Raw genomic sequence first — 15,592 nt, forward strand, 5'->3', positions numbered from 1 at the left:
GGACCCCTTTGCTCTTCAGGACTGTCTCCCAAGGGACTCTCTCAACCAGTGTCCTGAACAGGTTGAAGTCTGCCCTCTGGAAGTCCACAGTAGTGGGTTTGCTGACCCCCCTCCTTACTTCACTAAGAATTGAGAATTCTATCTTTTCATGGCCGCTAAACCCCGAGACAGCCACTGACCACCACATCTCCCACCAGTCCTCTGTTCGTAAACTGCAGGTCAAGTAGGGCACCTCCCCTTATAGGCTCACTCACCAGCTGTGTCAGGAAGTTATCTTCCACACACTCCAGGAACTTCCTAGACTCTTTCTTTTTCTGCTTTGTTGTATTTCCAGCAGACATCTGGTAAGTTGAAGTCCACCACAAGAATAAGGGCTCACGATTATGAGACTTCTGCCAGTCACTTGCAGAATGCTTTGTCTGCCTCTTCATCCTGATTGACTGGTCTGTAACAGACACCCAGCAGGATATCTTCCTTGTTTGTTTTTCCCATTATCCTTACCCATAAGCACTCAACCTTGTCATCACAGTCGTTGAGCTCTATACAGTCAAAACGCTCCCTAAAATACAGAGCCACTCCACCACCTCACCTTCCATGCCTATCTCTTCTGAAGAGCTTATAGCCATCCATTGCAGCATTCCAGTCATGAGAGTCATCCCACCATGTTTCTGTGATGATGACCAAGTCATAGCTGTCCTCCTGTACAGTGGCTTCCAGATCCTCCTCTTTGCTGCTCATGCTGCATGCATTGGTATAGATGCACTTGAGCTGGGTTATTGATTTCACTCCCAACATCAGCATACCATCCCTAGGCTCACCTCGAGTGAGCCTGGTCTTATCCCCTTCACCCTTAGAATCTAGATTAAAGCCCTCTTGATGAGGCCCACCAACTCATAAGCAAGAATCCTTTTCCCCCTTGGAGATAGTTGAAGTCCATCTGCTGCCAGCAGGCCCCGTGCTGTGTAAACTGCCTGATGGTCAAAAAACCCAAAATTCCACCGACAGCACCAGTCTGTGAGCCACGTGTTAACCAGATGTGTTTTCCTGTTCCTTTCAGTGTTCCTCCCTGCCACTGAAGGGATTGATGAAAACACTACCTGTGCTCCTGATCCTCCAATCAGTCGCCCTAGTGCTCTGAAGTCCCTTTTAATTGCTTTTAGACTTCTTTGAGCAACCTCATCATTTCCAGCCTGCATGACCAACAGCAGGTAGTAATCAGTGGGACATACCAGACCAGGGAGTTTCCTATTGACATCTCTCACCCGGGCCCCAGAGACTTCCCTGTGGTGTGGGTCTGGTCAGTATATTGGGCCTTCTGTACTGCTCAGAAGGGAGTCACCTACGACAATTATCCTCCTTTTTTCTTAGCAGAGGAAGTCTTGATGCATGGGGCTGACTCACCCAAAGCAACCCCCTGGATGAACTTTCATAAAAGTCCTCATTTGCCTGGCCTTCAAGTTCCAGAGCCCGATATCTGTTGTGTAAGGGTAGCTGGGATGGTGAGGGAAGCCAGAAGGGGAAACTCCTTTTTGTTTTTAAAGTGTTCAAGGGGTCTGTATGTGTGAGCTTCTGTGGGTTTAGACCTCTTCTCAGCTCACAAGTTGGAGTGTACTCTTATGAGAAATTGTCTCCTCTTCCTTAAAAAAACCCGTGATTAACCGTAAGACATATTCTGAGCAGTGAGTGATAGCATGAAGATGCAGCACAATGGCAACCACATATCAGTGTCTCGAGCAACAAAAAAAATATGTATTTCAATCTAATAAAAAAGCTAAACATTTTCCCAGAAACATAGTCCGTCATGATTTTTTAGATCCATTCTAGAGCTAATATTGTTTAGGGAAAACTATCTATATCCCATGTATTCCCAAGAACATATTTAGAATGTTCTCATGTCAGTTTCCCAAGAAAGATTATTTTTGTTCAGTTTTTATTGTACTCTTACAAGTTAGGAAAAATGAAGCACATGAAGAAATGCATTGACATCTTCAGGAAATAAGCTAGCTTATACATAGGCGTATTAAAGTGATAATAAGACAGGTAGACTGTACAATGAACCTCCAAGGATAGGAAAAAGAAACGGAAATGAAAGTTTGTATGATGAGATAAGAAGGGCAAGTTAGGTTAACAAGATTGTCCTTATGGATGATTTGATTTCAACCTTTTTCAACCTCCTTGGTACTAATTGGGAAATCTCTGAGGCATGCTGTAAAAGGGAGAAAAAATTGAAAGATTTAAGATTTAGTAAATGATTGCTTTCCTAAACCACTCTGTTAACAGCCCAACGTGGAATAGTTTTTGCTTAATCTAGGTTGAATTTTAGGCAGTGACTAAGGCAACAGTGGTAAATTATTGAAACAATAGAAGGCAATCAAGTCAAATTTTCACAGCCCACAGTACACTTATTTTGCTGTATTTTTAAAATACTGTTATTGTATAAAGAAAAAGCAGGTACAGAAAGAAATTGAAAATATGGAATAAGACAACAACAGTAAAGAATAGTGTAAATAGTGAAGTAAGGAGCAGTAGGTGCTATTACCAAAGACACAGTAAATTGTAATATAATATGAGTTGCTTGATAATATTTTGAAACAAATGAAATATTATTGTGATAGACTAAGCTACCTATAAGTCATTGATTTAAAAGGGCTGTGTCATATATACAATTTTAAAATGTATCTGATATACATAAAGTCTATAATGGTGTAGACAATGTCATTACTAATTACTGTTTTCAGTTTATCATGCCTAATAGTACAAGGAAGCATAAATGCATATGAAGGGAAGTGAGACAGGACTCTTGTTATCTAAAAAAAGTCACAGAATCATTTAGGTTGGAAAAGACCTTTAAGATCATCAAGTCCAGCCACCAACCCAACACCACCATGCCCATTAAACCATATTCTGAATTACGACGTCTACATGTTTTCTTAATATCTCCAGTGACGGTGACTCCACCACCTCCCTGGGCAGCCTGTTGCAATGTTTGACCACTCCAATGTCAAAATGACCGGGCCTGTTGTGTTCCTTACACAGGTCTATAGCAGTATACAAATCCCTCTCTTGCAATGTAAGTATCATGGCCCACGCACCTGATTCAATGTCATTAACTGCCACACAGTATTGTAAAAAAATAAAATTAAAAGTTTTTACTCTGAAGCTTTAGAACTGTTTTATGATCTTGCTGAAAAGTAGTAAGATAAAAGACTACAGAATCTTTAAAATCTTTACTGAGTCATGTTGACAGAAGAAACTAAAAGTCTGCAAATTAATGAGCATTGACATAAAGGCAATTGTGTCTTAAGAAACAAGTGCCTACTGATTTTTTCTTTACATTTGCTACAAGTTGTACATATGTTTTGTTATTCAAGAGACATAGCTCCTTGCTAAAGCCCAAATTAATTACTTATTTGAGATACAGTTTTATACATGAAGATTTGTTGTTTTGTAATATCGCATTCAGAGTCATGATATCTCTGGAGTCATTTTCCTGACTGATGTTTAATTCTGTATGTCTTAAAAAAGACATTTTTCTTCTTGTAAGATTGAAAAGAAAAAAAGAATAGCTTTAAACAGTGACAAATATTTACAAAGAGATTTTATTACAGTAACTGAACCCTGCTGTTGGTATTGGATAGTAGTAATACATTTGGTGCAGGTATGAGAGGACTGGAAAAAAGAAGTATTATTTTCATCATAGCTACATATGGCCTGAAAAAAATGGATCTATAATTCTGGTATACACAAACATCTTTCCAAGAGAAGGATGGTCATACAGTCAAAGTGTTCTGTTCTTTGAGTTCCTTAGATTCAGTTCATGGTAGATACTGCTTAAATAATTTAATGGGTCTATGCTTTATTTCTCTAACTTCAAAATGAGTTAATATTATTTTTTAAACTTTACTTACTTTGACTTTGTAAAAGTTAAGCTCTTATAATTGAGATATTTCTCATCTCATAACTCTATCTATAGTTGCAACAAGGTGAGAGTTTGAATTTGGTAAACATCTCTGAAAGTTACTTTATCTAAAAATAACACAAAATAAGTTTTAGAAAGTCAAGGATCTAGAACATCATCCCAAACACTTACTTTGATAAGTTAAATAACTAATACTTAATATAATACAGTGAAATAGAGTTTCACTGAAATTCACTGCTTCTCATTAGAAGAGAGACTGGAAGTTATTGTTAAGTAACAGCAAGAGAAGGATGGATGCTCTGTGAAAACAAACCAAGAGGTGAGGGTGACCTCAGTGCAGGAAGAATTAGTCACCTCACTGATGAGGGTGTAAACTGAAAGGGGTTATCACTAAATTTAAGGTTACAAGTTTCCTGATACTTAAGGTTACAATATGGAAAAGTTCATTGAGTTTTATGATTTAGAAAACATTTAAGTGAGTAAAGGAAAAGGATTTGGCAACTATAGAGAATTAATCCAAACAGGGTCATCATTTTGGCACTCATGGTCATAAAGGAACATTTATTGCCTGGAGCTCCAGTAGACTTTTGTAGAATTTATAATACAAAATTATTTTTTCTCTCTCACTGGTGTATCTGTCTTAATATTAGAGCACCTGAACAGTGAAGATTTTCAAGAGTATTTTAATGTGCGTTTCAATAAGAAAAAAGTTGCTTTAACGTTTTTTAACCTCATGTCTTTTTTAGTGAAAAGTCTCCTGAGAACTGTAATGCATACAAGATGGAATACCTTCTCAAAACTGTAGATAAAGAGAAGAACGAAGTTCATTCTTTAATAACATTCCCTCCTATAATAATAATAATAATGATAATAATAGTGATAATAATAATAATAATAACAGTGATGATAATAACAACAAGATTAACAACAACTGCCTGAGATACTTTTGCTGTCAAAGAGAGTATATTGTTCTAGACAGACCAATGGAAGACACCTAGATTTAGGTACAGTGAGGTCTTTCATCTGTCTCACACCCCAAGGGAGAATTCTAACCAAAAGGGTGTAAGGCAACTTTCCAAAGTACTTAGACTTTTAAGGAAGTGAAAGCCTACTTTTCTTGTAAATCCTACTAATATCTTTGCAACTGTAGTCTTTTCTTACTCTGGTGAATACAAATTATGCAGCCTTAAAAGAAATGTCAAAACTAGACTGAGTTAACCCAGTCTCTAACTGATTGGAAATGTATTTGTGCTGACAATGCCTTTTAAATATATGAAAAGGAATTCATCTTTTAAATAGCATGTAGGACCTGCTATTGCTAAGTAATAAATTTAAAAAAGGATTGATCATTGATATAAAAAGTCTTTTTGGTATTGGTGACTTGTCCTACTAATAGACATTTGCTTAATCTGAATGGTATGGTAACAAGAAAATTGCTGACACTTTGAAAAAAACAACTGATCCTATGTATCAGTTATCAAATGGTTTCTAGAAGGTTACCTTTTACTATAAAACAATACAGAAACAAATGTTGACGATGCAGTCTAACATGATTTGCTTCAAAAGAATTTTTTCAAATACATTTATTTTTTCAGTTCTACTAACTGGAAAAAAGTAGGAAATACAATGAGGTAGTAGAAGGCATGTTTCCTAGTAACACAAATATTACACCTACATTTCTTATTCTTGTAAATTCAAGGAATACTACTTTCCATCTCTCCTTATACCTCTGAATATTTACATTTTAATAAACAATGTAAAATTTTAAACTTAATTTCATACATTTTATTAACTTATTTTAATAAGAAACTATGTAACATTACTAACTTATTTTAATAAGACAACTATGTGACATTCAATTATATTATCTTTATAAGTCATGTTTATTTTCCCTGCATACATGTGATTTAAAAAAAAATCTTAAAAAAAGAGAAATCAGTCTAATGATTCGCAATACATTTTTTGCCAGGTTGAATAAGTGTTAAATCATGTGAGACAAAAAACATTTATCAATCACCGCTTCTCATATATTGTGGCAATTAGCATTTGTGATACAGAAACAAATACTTATATCTGTGTTAAATGTAATGAAATTATCTGTTGTTATTATTCATTAATGTTCTAACCATTTTCCCTTAAGAAATATTTAGTAATTTAAGGAGCATATGTTTGTGCAAATTATATTCTCCCTTAAGATTTTTTAAGAAGCTCATGATAATAAGCAATTATACAGTACTTTTTTAGCTTAAACTTTTAGATTAATCACAGAAAGGTTTTATGCATAACCTTATTGCCAAGAACATGCTTTGATGTGACAGACTTATCCTCAATTAGGTTTTGCTAAAACATCATCTTTGTACTATTATCGATGTTTTGTTTTAGTACAAAGATAGTGTATTCTCTTTACAGATATACTAATTAAAAAGATATTCTGTTGAGTGTACTGCTTTTAGTGAACAATTAATCTGATAAAACTATTTTTTTCTGATTGTTTTCTTTTGTATGCACAGCCTAGCTTTTGATGATCAAGATGACAACACAATACAATATCATCATGCAAACAGTGTAACCAACAGGTAAGCCCTATGCTGCACATTGAAGAAATGTATCTGTAGTTTTATCTTATTGTTTGTAGATGTCAGCTAAACCTTATTTAATATCTTTTCTCACAAATAATTTGCATGTTTGAATGGTTCCATGCCTTTAAGTTGAGAGAAAAAACAGTCTAACTAAAAATTCCAGTGTTCTGTATTTCTACTTGACATTATCAAAATGTACCACAGAGGAAATATGTCATGTTATGTCATAAGAGAAAATGACAAGCTCTGTACAAACACATGAACAGCAAATCGTTTATCTGGTATTAGTGAAATAAGTAGCTAAGGTATAAATGTCTTCATTTACAAAGGGACTAGATAGTGTAACAATACGAGTGAAACCTGTTAAAGAGAATCTTTTAAATGACTACATGCTCACAAAGTAACATAGCAGAATTAGAATGGGAATGTTCTTCGCAATAAAATAGATGGTATAACCATTTAAGCAGTTGATTTTTAAGTGATAATTGTAGATTCCTTCATTCCTTTGACTGAGCATCCCGGCTTGACTAGGTGGCACAAAGCAAAGGGGATTTCTGGTGCATCTGGAGCACAGACGAGAGCTTTCCAGTGGCAGGGTGTACTTTACCAAATGGTAGATCACTATAAGAATATGCAAGCTGATCACCGGTGAATTCTCAAAAGAGGACTGATAGTTGCAAATAGTCTTTTCCAGCTGTCCTCTGAGGACAGATGTGCTCTGTAGCAATTGATGCAATGTAGAGAAAGAAATGAAACGTTACAGTACACAGAAAGCAGGGGGATATGACCTGTAGTCTCACAGAAGTTGGAGTAATAATATCAAGGATTGAAGTAACATAGGTACCACTTAGAAATTAAGACCACTCTCCAAAATAAGATAGTACAAGAACTCAGATAACAATGCAACAGTTAGCCACTTGAAATTCTGTATAAATGAATGCTTGTTGCGACCAGATATGTCCAAAGGTCACAACATGAGTTCTGCAACAATATTCTAAGGCTTTGACACAGCTTGATCAATCTAATCTAAACCACTCCATCTAGGCCAATTAGCTTCACTTTAGGTGCTGGCTTGGCTCTTTTTCATCAGTGGTTTTGCACTGCTGCATTTTTATCTGTCTGTTTGTTTTGTCATGGAGACTCAAATATTTGACACATAAACTAAAGAGACAAATATATGAACTATATCAGCTTCCTCTACAAGGATGGTGTGTGAAGTGAGTTTTCCAGTTCTACTGTGTGTCTGAGAGGCAGAGTTACAGAGTTTATTTCAGCATGGTAGCGCTGATTACTAAATGCAAATTTTACACTAAAACACAGTGAAAAGAAAACTGGGATGACAAAAACCATATGTTGACAATGTCTCCACTTATAAAGGATAACAAAAGTTATACACAGAAAGAAGTGTCTTCAAGTCCTTTTAAAGCTATTAAAAAAAGTAAAATTAAGGAAATATATTAATTTTTTCTCTAGAATTGTTATTTCTGACTTGAGCAGAAACTAGAAGAAATTAAAATCTCTGTGAAAACTCTTTCATAAGATTAATTTTGTATATCAAAGAGCCAAATTTATAGATTTTTAAATTCTGTTAACAATGATAATGATAGTTCAAGTAAATTTTGCATGTTAATTTCTTTTTTTCTGATTGTCTTAAGAAATTTATAATTATAAATACTGATATTAAATTTGTTTACTCACAGTGTTAATTTACTGTTATGTTGCTGTCAGAAGAAGACACAGCTATGGTCTTTTAGTCCATGGTGTTTTTTCATACTTTTTATTTTATACGCTACTATTCTTCAATAAACTTTTTAACCTGTGCAGACAGATGAAGTCATATGGGTAGCTCTCAATCTTAAACTGACATAGTGTCATACACTTCAAATGCTACGTGAGCTTAGGGCTGAAGTTGTAAACAAGAATAGTTTTCTGTGGTGCGTGCTAGTATACTGTAATTTGAATTGACGTCAGCTGATGTTTCCAGTTTGTCAGTAAACAAAAGTTACATAGCGTGGCAGTAAAACTGATTTCTTATTGTGCTTTGAGGACCTAAACTATAACATAAAAGAGTTAGAGTCAAGTTTTCTCCTCGGGCTTTCCTGATACACTCATATTTCTTACTTGTGCATGCTCAGTGCCTACGCTAATTACTCCTTTTTTAAAGATCCATTCTATTTCCCTGATACCAGTTTACATTTAATACCACCTGCTAATAGCAAAAGGAAGCTTTAAGGCAAACAATTCCAAACTGTTAAAATATTTTACACTGTAATTTTCAATTTGACAATTCAAACTACAGTAAACTTTAAATAAGTTTTCCTCTGGTCTATATTTGAAGTTTTCATCTTATGGAATTAAAGTTGATACTGCTTGCATATTATGCATTCAAATGTAATTAAAAGAATTAAACTCTTAAATAGAACATTCCTTAAATTAAGTGGGATGGTGGAGTTAAAAGTCCAAGTCTGAAAACTACTAACTAAATTTAATAACTATTCAAAATATAATAAAAACTTTGGATCTTGTCATGAAACCAGGATGAAACCATTCCTGAAACTAGGATGAAATTATTTCATTATTAGAAGTCTGTATTAGTGTCGTGGTTTAGCCCGAGCTGGCAGCTAAGCCCCACGCAGCCGCTCGCTCACTCCCCCGCGGTGGGACGGGGGAGAGAATCAGAAAAGTAAAACTGAGGAAACTCATGGTTTGAGATAAAGACAGTTTAATAAGGAAAGCAAAAGCCGCGCACGCAAGCAAAGCAAGACAAAGAATTCATTCACCACTCCCCATGGGCAGGCAGGTGTTCAGCCATCTCCAGGGAAGCAGGGCTCCGTCACGCGTAATGGTTTCTTGGGAAGACAGACGCCATCACTCCGAACGTCCCTCCACACCTTCCTTCTTCTTCGTCCCAGCTTTATATACTGAGCATGACGTTATATGGTATGGAATATCTCTTTGGCCAGCCTGGGTCAGCTGTCCTGGCTGTGTCCCCTCCCAGCTTCCCGTGCACCCCCAGCCTGCTCACTGCAGGCCAGCACGAGAAGCTGGACTGTCCTTGACTACTCAGCAACAATTCAAAACATCAGCACGTTATCAACATTTTCTCATCCCAAATCCAAAACATAGCCTCACGCTAGCTTCTATGAAGAAAATTAACTCTACCCTGGCTGAAACCAGGACAATTAAAAATTAAGAGGAAGTGCATTATCCCCTAGCAGACAAGTCATTTGCCTGCAACAGTAGCAGAACTATTCAAGTCATACTAAAGATGGATAATCAAGAATCTTATTATCAACATTAGTAGTGAAGGATCCCTTGTGTATTATGGATAAAGTCTGAAATAAAACACAAAATTAAGATCTGGATGAATCTAAATAAAAAAACTCTCTGGCCTTCAGTAAATTACTTAAAGGTCATTTCTAATTGTGCTTAATAAATCTTTTTTTTTTTTAATGTGTCCCATCTTAGCTCCCTCTTTCTGATGGTTTAGATGGCTTATCATATATGTTTACAGAATTGTCAGAATAAAGTGAAAAACCTCTTGTAGCAGAGAGAAGTAAGAGAACTTATGGGTGGACTGATTTGGTCTTTCAATTACCTATCATCTGTACCAGAAATATATTGGCATTGCTAAGTGCATAAACAGCAATATATTTATTACATTCTGTGTTTTATTTATGAACATTGCTATTCGGTGTGATCGTCAGCAGTCAGGATTTTTAATGGATTCTACATAGATTATAAGGGAGAATAGTCCTATTCTGCATGTCTCCCTGTCTTTTCCATCTGCTGCCTTGTCTTCTAGAATGCAAATCAAAAGAGCAGATGTGTAATGTGGGTATGTCACTAGCAGCACTAAATACTGTGTATGTTTTGATTTGGCAAAGTTTATATAGAAACATACAGTTTTCCTGACCTCTGCTTCTCATTTGCTAGTTACATGATTTCCCCTTGTGCAAAAAGACATTTTATCATGTGCATGCTGTTTAAAGGAAGCCAAATGACAGCTTGTGGAAATAAAATTTATAGAAAGCAAAAATTCCTAGGTGGGCATATTGTTAATATAACTCGCAAAGAGAACATAGAGGAAAAAAGTTAGACCCTGCGAGCCCTTGTTCTTGTAGGGGACTTCAATCTACCAGACATCTGCTGGAAGTATAACACGGCAGAGAGGAAACAGTCTAGCAGGTTCCTGGACTGTGTGGAGGATAACTTCCTGACACAGCTGGTGAGTGAGCCCACGAGGGGAGGTGCCTTGCTGGACCTGCTGTTTACAAACAGAGACTGACTGGTGGGAGATGTGGTGGTCGGAGGTCGTCTTGGGCTAGCAACCACGATATGATAGAATCCTCAATTCTGAATGAAGTAAGGAGGGGGGTCAGCAAAACCACTACAATGGACTTCCGGAAGGCAGACTTCAGCATGTTCAGGACACTGGTTGAGAGAGTCCCTTGGGAGACTGTCCTGAAGAGAAAAGAGGTCCAGGAAGGCTGGACGGTCTTCAAGAAGGAAATCTTAAAGGCGTAGGACCAGGCAGTCCCCATGTGCCATAAGAAGAGCTGGCAGGGAAGACGACCATCGTGGATGAACACAGAGATTTTGCTGGGACTCAGAGAAAAGAAGAGAGTTTATCACCTCTGGAAGAAGGAGAAGGCAACTCACGAAGAGTGCAAGGATCTCGTTAGGTCAAGCAGGGACAAAATTAGAAAGGCAAAAGCCCAGCTAGAACTCAGTCTGGCCACAGTTGTAAAGGATAACAAAAAATGTTTTTACAAATATAGTAACAACAAAAAGAGAGCCAAGGAGAATCTCCACCACTTACTGGATGTGATGGGGAACATTGTCTCCAAGGATGAGGACAAGGTTGATGTACTTAATGCCACCTTTACCTCAGTCTTTAATAGTCAGACCAGGTGTCTGCAGCGTATTCAGCCCCCTGAGCTGGAAGACAGGGACGAAGAGCACAATAAATTCCTCATAATCCAACAGGAAACAGTTAAGGATCTGCTAAGCTACCTGGATACCCATAAGTCTATGGGGCCTGATGGGTTCCACCTGAGAGTACTGAGAGAGCTGTCAGAAGAGCTTGCCAAGCCACTCTCTATCATTTATCAACAGTCGTGGTTAACAGGGGAGGTCCCAGACCACTGGAGGCTTGCCAGTGTGACACCCATCTACAAGAAGGACCAGAAGGAGGATCCTGGGAACTACAGGCCTGTCAGCCTGACCTCCGTACCGGGGAAGATCATGGAGCAGTTCATCTTCAAGGCGCTCACAGGGCATGTGCAGGACAACCAAGGGATAAGGCCCAGCCAGCATGGGTTCATGAAAGGCAGGTCCTGCTTGCCCAACTTCATCTGCTTCTATGACCAGGTGACCTGCCTAGTAGATGAGGGAAAGTGGATATTGTCTACCTGAACTTTAGTAAAGCCTTTGATGGCATCTCCCACAGCATTCTCATAGAGAAGCTAGTGGCTCGTGGCTTAGACAGGAGTACTCTTCACTGGGTGAAGAACTGGCTGGATCACCAAGCCCAGAGAGTTGTGGTGAATGGCGTTAAATCCGGCTGGCGGCCGGTCACAAGTGATGTTCCCCAGGGCTTGGTTCTGGGGCCGGTCTTGTTCAATATCTTTACTGATGACCTGGATGAGGCGATCGAGTGTTCCCTCCGTAAGTTGGCCTGTGCAGCATTTTGCCCTTTCTTAAATACATTTTTCCTGAGGTACCACCACCTTGGCTGCTGGGCTTAGCCGTGCCCTGTAGTGGGGCGGTTGTAGCCGGCTGGAACCGGCTGCGTTCAGCATGTAGAAGCCCTGGCCTCTCCTCACAGAGGCTGCCCCTGCAGCCCCCGCTGGCAAAACCTTATCACCTATACTCCAATACAGTCATTAGCATCTCCCCTGACTGTTTGTGACTGTTCTAAATATTTATTTTTTTTCTAGAATGACCTGAATCTACTGAAGGATGAGATGGGGGGTGCCACTGGAACTCAGAAAACAAACACCATTCCTTGGTCCTCCTTTAATTTAGACGTCTTGTCAAATATCACTCTTCCACTGCCATAGCTTATTCCATTTTGTTCTTATGGTCAATAGCAGGATCACTAACACTCATTCTGTAGTCCTGTACATCATTCCTTCATTTAAATAAAACTGAGTAAATGGAAATAAAGAACTGTGATAGACTACCTAACTGTGGTGGGTTGACCTTAGCTGGATGCCAGGTACCACAAAGCTGCTTTGTCACTCCCGTCCTCAGCAGGATGGGGGGAGAAATTAAGATGGAAAAAAAATAAACAAACACGTGGTTCAAGATGAAGGCAGTTTAATAAAGCAAAAAGCAAAGGCTTATGTACAGAAGCAAAAGAAAACAAAAGATTTACTCTACTTCCCATCAACAGGTGATGTTCAGCCACTTCCCCGGAAGCAGGGCTTCAGTACACGTAGCAGTTGCTCCAGAAGACAAACATTGAAAAATTAAATGCCCCCACTTCTCCTCCTTTCTCTTAGCTTTTATTGATGAGCTGACATCATATGGTATGGAATACCCCTTTGGCAATTTTGTGTCAGCTGTCCTAGCTACGCCCCTCCCAAGGTTTTGACTTACCCCCAGCTTACTGGTGGGGAGAATGTTGAAGAGAGCCTTGATGCTGTGCAAGCACTGCTCAGCAGTAGCCAAAACACTGGTGTGTTATCAACACCTTTCTAGCTACCAATAAAATGCACAGCACTATGGGGGCTGCTATGGGGAAAATTAACTCCATCTCAGCCAGCCCCAATACACTAACACAGGAATATAGTGCCTTGAAGTATTGTCATAACTTGAAATGCAAATCGATATAAACAGGAAATAATGCTTGTATCTCAGAAATCTCTTCAAAGTAGGGAAGAGCCAATAAACAAGTTTAATGTATTTTATTTTTTAGATATGAACGTCTGCAAGTTTTTTGGTTTTGCAGTTTGAAGATGGTTGGACTTGTAGCAAAATTAACTGTAATCTTCTCTTTACAAGGAAAAATGTCCAAAACCAAACATTTCATCTATTCAAGTACTAATTTTGAGGTGAATGTTTCCCTGTGGGACACAACTCAATTTTACTTGTAGTTCCTACAAATTGTTTTATATTTTACTTGAAGTTATTAAGCTTCTGTTTCAATATACCTGCAAGCTAGGAGTATGCTTTTCTTCTTTTGCCGTAATTTATTCCCATGTGATTTTTTTTTTTTAAACTGCACATTTTTATTACATACCAGGATTTGGAGTGTGCTAGACTGCAGTATATGCCAATGGATGTAACTATTCCAATAGGAGATTCCATCCTGGCAGACAGTAGAATCATAGTTGGACTCTAAGTTCCTCATATGGCTAAAGCACTACAGTAATACCAGAGAGGAAGAGAAGTTTTCATCAGACTAAAAGCTACAGGATGCCAGCTGGCTCACTGCCCTACAGAATGTACCAATACAACTAGCGTAAAACAAGTATTTTAATTTTATACTGTTAAAGTTATATGTGAAAAATATAATTTTCTCTTTCAAAATGCACACAGTAGAAAACAAAAAGCTTTTTCATCACTGACTCAAAAATGTTCTGTAGCTTGGTTGTTACAGCAATCACTTGCCAATATTTTTTCCTGAGTTTTCTAAAGTTCGTATCTACGGTTATGCAAATTCAAAGAAGATATTTATACAAAATAGTCCCATCTTCCAGAAAAGTGTTCCAGCCAATAGTTTATGTTGTTTCATGACCAGGCATCTCCAATACCACTGTCACTGTTTTATAAAATACTTGGATTAATTTTTTTCATTTTTTAAAATATTTTTTATTTTAACTGGATGAATGAAAAGAAAACTGCTACTGGAGAGTTACAGTGTGGTTTTGTTTCCTTTCTTTATTATATCAATGGGCTTTGCCACTGTGTTATAAACTTAAGCAATTTGTTTCATCCCTTCCTTCTTTGCCTTTCTCTTCCTTTTCCCTTCATGCCTCTGGGAGTCAGATTGTAGCTTGTAGCACTTTGAACGGTGCTGTATTTCTCTGGTCTGGTGCTTAGCTAATGAATTTACACTGCATGCTGAACTGAAGCAAACTGCTACAATATCCTTAAGTCAGTAAAATCCCAGGAGTAAAAATGAGCTCTATGCTCCCATTAGCCTGAGCTTGTCATCTAATGGGAAAACAGCATCTATTTTATAACTATTTTAGGAAGTCTAGTAAGATACTCTCTACAAAATAAATAGTTCTGAAAGTATGAACATATCTGAACTGAAAGTACCTATCACAAACTGATTCCTATTTTCTGTGTGAAACTGGTATTTCTTTCAATGCATCTCTCTTTATTTTTTTCCCCTCATGGAATTTCTACTTTTCTTGGATCATAAATCCATATGATTGTGCAGATCATCTGGGTGACTTGGCAAGTCTGATACTGCAAAAATTGTGTTAGCTGGCTTTACTTAGGCTGTTATGAAATGTATTTGAAGCCTACAGAAGTCTTTTAGGAGATAGCTGTGAGCAGTTCCAATATCTTAAGCTTACAATCAGCTACTCAGTTTAAGGTTACTTTAAAGGTCCTTTGAGTTCACTTTTTCTTGGTAGACTTTTTCATATTTTTCATATTTCAGCTTGTCAGTAGCTTACACTAAAATATGATGGTTTGAAAATGCAGCCCCTGAACTCAGATATCAGATTATTACTCTGAGTTTGAAAGAAAAACATGACATTTTCCTAGATAACAAAGGAAGGGTCCTACATCATTGGACAAATCTGTCACAGTGTCCTGTGTTAAACTAGAATTTGGAAACATGTTGTTATTGTTGCAGGACATCAATGACATGCTGAAATTATAGATATTGAAGCACCCATTTTTCAGTTGCAATTATAGCCAGTTTTACTTACCTTTTATAAATATGAATAGAATTATCCACTGAAATTAAGAAGAAATAAATCATGACTCTTATGCAGATATGTGTACACTTTTGTACAAAGTGTAGAGGATCTACTTATCTAAATCAGAGGATTATGAAACCTTATCAATGTTTTTCCAGCATACTGAAGAAAATCCTCTTGACTTCACTTAATATATGTTTCAATGA

This window comes from Phaethon aethereus (assembly GCF_964289735.1).
Source record: "Phaethon aethereus genome assembly, chromosome: 1".
Classification (NCBI taxonomy): Eukaryota; Metazoa; Chordata; class Aves; order Phaethontiformes; family Phaethontidae; genus Phaethon; species Phaethon aethereus.